This window comes from Pteronotus mesoamericanus, unplaced genomic scaffold (genome assembly GCF_021234165.1).
Source record: "Pteronotus mesoamericanus isolate MK-2021 breed Mesoamerican mustached bat unplaced genomic scaffold, CSHL_Meso_final contig_41, whole genome shotgun sequence".
In the NCBI taxonomy this organism is placed as follows: domain Eukaryota; kingdom Metazoa; phylum Chordata; class Mammalia; order Chiroptera; family Mormoopidae; genus Pteronotus; species Pteronotus mesoamericanus.
In genome coordinates this window covers 3,404,367-3,410,307 of record NW_026555152.1, presented here as the reverse complement: position 1 = coordinate 3,410,307, position 5,941 = coordinate 3,404,367, and positions in this window count along the sequence as shown.

The window sequence follows — 5,941 nt, the reverse complement described above, 5'->3', positions numbered from 1 at the left end:
ATCGCAATGCAAGTCCTATAAACACACTGTTATGGGTCTACAGAAAGAAGAGCAACAAATTCCACGCGAGACGACCAGGGGAGGCTCCACTGCAGGACGGATGCCCACGCACACTGGGCCTTCAATACAGAATGTTGTTCATGCTGTTTTCCAGTCCTTTTTACAGTGAAATATGCATCCTTAAATTCCAATCTGTACACAGAAGAGGGTCATAAGATAATCCAGAAACCAGGAATAGTAAAATTCTTTGGAAGCAATTAAATCATTTTGGATAACAAAGAACAGAGGCGTGGATTACTAGAAGGTTGCAGTGAATTTAAATTCTCTAGAGGAATTGGGCAAAAATGAAAGCCTTATTCTAGCTTGGTTAAACCAAAGCTAAAAGTAATTGGAATAGTTAAATTAGTATGCTAATTTAATTGAAAATTTAAAGCAAAAACAAGCATGTTAGCTAAAAGAGGGACAATTATATATGATCTTAAAGAGATTTCAATTAAAACATTTTTCCACTTAGAAATAAGATTAGTTTTAGGGTCCCAGATATATTACACTGAACTCAGGCAAGAAAAATTAGATCTGGGAATGATTAACATTACTCTTATTCCAGGCAGATTACAGAATTACATATTTTTAAAGTTTTAGAAAAACAGAAAATAGAATTGATTGTTTATTAAATCTCAGAATTGGGAAAGACTAAGTTCAAAAGTAGTATAAGATTAAGAGAGGAAAAATATTATAAATTTAACTAAAAATGAAAGCTTCTTTATATAAAAGTACAAGACAAACTCTGGTACAGGGGAAAATGATTACAGCAAATATGCTAATAATTATATAAAATTATTTATACTTACATTAAAAATTATATAACTTAATAATCAGAAAAATTGATAAAAAATTTTCTAACATCCTGGTAGATAAATAGTTGTGTTAGTCAGATAGCACTACAATAATACTGCATAACAAATCCCCTAAAACTCAGTGGTTTCCAACAACAGCATTTATTCTCACACATCTGCTGGTCAACTCTGATTTGACTGACTTAGGTAGAACTGGGCTGGATGATTGCTTCAGGTTGCTGGTTCACAGGGCTTGGCTCCAGAATGTTTGGGTACAGGTCTATTCCGAGTGTCCCTTGGTGTTCTAAGATAAGTGATCACCTGGGGCTGGTTCTCATAGTGAGGGTAAAAGTGCAAGAGATAAGCCAATATGAGCAAGCACAGTTGCAGCCTTTTACTTATGTCACATCTGTTAGTATTCTGTTGGCCAAAGCATGTCATATGGCCAAGCCAACATCACTGGGGGAGGAAATGGTATTCCACCCACAGTGGGAGGGAAAACAGAAGTAATCTAAGTGAACACAATGCGAAAAGGAAATTAACTGGCAACCCACAAAACTGGAAAACCAGAGTTAGTAGGCATATGGAAAGATGATAAGGAGTTCCAGCCAAGATGGAGGCATAGAGAGAAACACTTCGCTTCCTTGCACAACCAAAGGAAGGATAACAACCAATTTAAACACAATAAACAACTAGAACTGCCAGAAAATCAAGCTGCATGGAAGTCCAACAACCAAGGAGTTAAAGAAACATTCATCCAGACTGGTAGGAGGGGTGGAGATGGGGGCAGAGAGGAAGTGCGATAAGGTGGTGGCTAGTGGATAGCATGGGTAATCCCACATTCATGTGGATAAGCCAAGAGGAACAACAGGGAAGTGAGACAGACCAGGGAACCCAGGGTTTCAGCGCGGGGAAACTAAAGACTCAAAACTTCTGACTGTAAAAAAATCTGTGGGTGTTGTTGCAGCGGCAGCGGAGAAACTCCTAGTCTCACAGGTCAGACTCTTGGAGAGGCCAACCTGGGCCTAGAAAGTATACAAACCTACCAGGGCATTGTTCCCTCTTGGACCCTTTCCCCAAAGACAGAGCCACAATGCACGGAAAAAGGTTGCCTTGACCTGGTGAATACCTAAGGCTCTGCCCCTTACAATGTCACAGGTGCATCGAGATAAAGAAATATGGCCCAATGAAAGAACAGATCAAAACTCCAGAAAAAGAACTAAGCATTGAGGAAATAGATGATTTACCTGATACAGAGTTCAAAACACTGGTAATCAGGATGCTCACAGAAATGATTGAGTTTGGTTGCAAAATGAAGGAAGAAATGAAGGCTATACAAAGTGAAATAAGGGAAAATATACAGGGAGCCAAAAGCAAAAGGAAGGAAACCATACTCAAATCAACGATTTGGAAAAAAAGGAAGAAATAAACATCCAACTGGAACAGAATGAAGAAACAAGAATTCAAAAAAATGAGAGGCTGAGGAACATACGGGACAACTTTAAACGTCCCTACATCTAAATCATAGGGGTGCTAGAAGGAGAAAAGGAAGAGCAAGAAATTGAAAACTTATCTGAACAAATAATGAAGGACACTTCCTCAATCTGGAGAAGGAAATAGACATACAAGATCAGGACACTCAGAGTCACAAAAAAGTCAGATCCAAGAAGAAACACACCAAGACACATAATAATGTTACCCAAGATTAAAGATAAGGAGGGAATCTTAAAAGCAGCAAGAGAAAAAGAGAGAGTTACCTACAAAGGAGTTCCCATAAGACTATCAGCTGATTTCTCAAAAGAAACCTTATAGGAAAGAAGGGCTGGAAAGAAGTATTCAAAATCATGAAAGCCAAGGACCTACATCCAAGATTACTCTACCCAGCAAAGGTATCATTTAGAATGGAAGGGCAGATAAGGTGCTTCACAGGTAAGGTCAAGTTAAAGGAGTTCATTATCTCATTATTGCCAAGCCCTTTCTAGAAATTGAAGAAGATCAAGACTATGAACAGTAAAATGACAACAAACTCACAATTTGCAACAACTGAACCTATAAAATAAAACCAAAAACTAAGCAAACTATTAGAACAGGAACAGAAACACAGATATGGAGATCACATGGAGGGTTATCAGTGGGGAGAAGAAAGGGGGAGAATCGGGGAAAAGGTACAGGGGACAAGAAGCATAGTCGGTAGGCACAAAATAGACAGGGGGAGGTTAAGAATGGTATAGGAAAAGGAGAAGCCAAAGGACTTATATGTACAGCCCATGGACATGAACTAAGGGCAGGCGCTGGGGGATGCTGGAGGGTGGGGGAGGTGCAGGGAGGAGGGGGATAAAGGGGACAAAAAAATTGGGACAACTGTAATAGCATCATCAACGAAATATACTTTAAAAAAAAAGAAAGATGATCAACCTCTTTAGGAATGTAGCAAATGGAAGTTAAAAATGAATTGAGATAGCACTTAATACTATTAACAAGGAAAGTAAGTGTTAAAGAAATCAGATTATTCAAAAGTAATAATTCTTCCCAACAAGAACAACATGAGATTCAGATGGTTTTACATATGAGTTCAACTAAATTTTCTAGAAACAGATCACTGAAAGAGTGGGAATTTTTTTAATGCATTTTATGACATCAAAAAAAGAAAAGAGCACTGGAATAAAGAAAAATTAGAGTTCAATCTTACTCTTAAATATACCTGTAAAAATCCTAAATTAAATATTACTAAATAGAATCTAACAGTGTATAAAAAAGATAGCACAGCATAAAAGATACACTGAACAGCATGTCTTCAATAAAAGAGACATTGTTAGCTTGGCATGTCCAGGCAAGAGGGGCAGTTCTCCTTTAACAAATCATGTAGAGATCTAAATTCCTTCCACTTTGTCCTGAGGCCATTCCCTTGACTACTGTACTCACTTGAATGATCAAAGCTGGGCAACTCCCATATAAATGTTGTGATCAAAGCAATGTGAGGAAAAGGCCAGGGAAACCATGTTTAAGTAGGAGCAACCTAGAAGCTGTACCATCATTACTGGGGTCTGTGTGCCCAGGAAGAAAGGATGGAATTTTTAGGGATAATCAGCAACCTGCCACACTGGGAATAACTCTAACAGAACATGTGCAAGGTCTACATACAGAATATCATAAGGTTATAGGAGGACTTTAAAAAACACCCAAGAAAATGGAATGATATTCATGTTTTCTGAGAGGACTACTCAATATCAACTCAATAAAATTGTTTATTCTCTCCAAATTCCAAATAAAAATCAAATAGGATTTTTATTGAAATGGACAAGTTGGTTCTAAAGTGTGCCTGGAAAAGGGTCAAAAGTTGTCAAAAAACATAAGATAGATGGACGTGCTCTGCCTGATATAACGACTTACTAGAAATGTGTAGCTTTTATGCATTGGATATTGGCATAGGGCCAAATTGATCTAGAAAGAAAGCAAAGGGAAGGAAAGAACATGTATTTCAACATATACTATTTTAGTTATATTCTAGAAGACTTGTCACCTTCCTTTCCCTCTGACTCCCGCACCCTGAGGTGGGGCCGGGCACCAGAAATGCCCGGGAAGGACACTGACCCCCAAAGGAAAGCCCCCTGACCTCTGGGTTCTATTGTATCAGCCCATCCATTTCTTCCATTTCTTGTACAACCTGTCATCACCTGGAACGTAAATTTTTGAAGAGAAGGGACCAAGTCAGCATGGTCATCACACTGAGCTGGGGCAAAGGCAGGTGCCCAGTAACCACTGGTGGAGAAATGGATGCTGAGTAACACAAGAAAAGGCCTTTCTTGGACCACACTGATTAATATCTGGGAGGCCAGAAGGAATATAAGTAACTTGTTTACCAGCATTGTGCAAATTTTATAATCATGTTTGACTTTTTTGGTCAATATTTACATTCACTGCTCTCCAGAGAAATGTCTGAGATCCTAGGACCCTAAAAAAGCCTCTTGCAAAATTTCCTGTGATTAGGATTTTAGACATTACAGCATAAAATAGCAATTAGGGAATCTGAGACATTAGGCAAACTCTTCTGAATAGATCAGATTTCCTGAAAAGGATTGTTTATATATTATAGATTATATTAAAATTGATGTTTACATTTTTCAATAGGCTTTGCCATATAGCTGAAGTTTATTTTATCATAAGCATATAAAACAAGCAAAGGGAAGCAAAGAACATGTTTTTTAATATATGCTATTTTAGATATAGCCCTAAATTAATGTTACATTCTCAAGAGACTCACAATGCATTAGAAATTCAGATAGCATTAACAGGATTACAGCCATACCAAACATAATTGCCTGGGGAAGTTGTCTTAGGTCTAGGGACAGAAATTATGATTTTTTGCACAATCTGTACCATTTGAGCAGTCTCAGATTGGAGAAAAAAATGGACCTTTAGGGCAAACACAAAAGTTGAGGCAAAACTCAGTTTACCCAGTTTGCATCAGGATCTTTTAGGACATTGACCACAGTATTCTAAACTGTAATCAAATTTTGCAGCAGTGGGGGCCTTTAAACTCTTGGACATTAGATCCAAGTGAAAGTCAGAGACAGGTTTCAAGAAAGTAGCTCATTATGTAATCTGTACGGGGTGGGGTAGATGGAGGTGACCCATGGTACTCAAGAGAAAGATGGACAGTGAAAGCCAGCCCCAGGCAACACTGTCCCAGGACTGAGGAGTCTGCCTTGAGGCATTCCATAGACGAACTAATTAGCATTCACCCTTAGCAGTGCCAACTGAGCAGTGCATCTATTTTTAATTTTCCTTCCATATTCTACAACTCTCCTCCAAATAACTGCTTATTGAGGTCACTCACTCAATAACCTACTGGAACACAAGATTTTTTTTCGTTTGTTTGTTTTTGTTTTTCCTCCCAGCCTTTGCTTTCAGAGGCTCCATGCTGAGACAGTTCTAGAAGTGAGCACATCCTCAGGGTGGGTTGTTGGCTAATCCCTTTTCAGTCGGACCAATAAGGCCTCCATTGTGAGCAGAAACAGAGAACAATACTCCTGGCCTGCAGCAGCATCAAATACCTAGGACTTCTCACATGTTGTGGGTAAGCAGGGAGATAGGTGGTAGGTTTA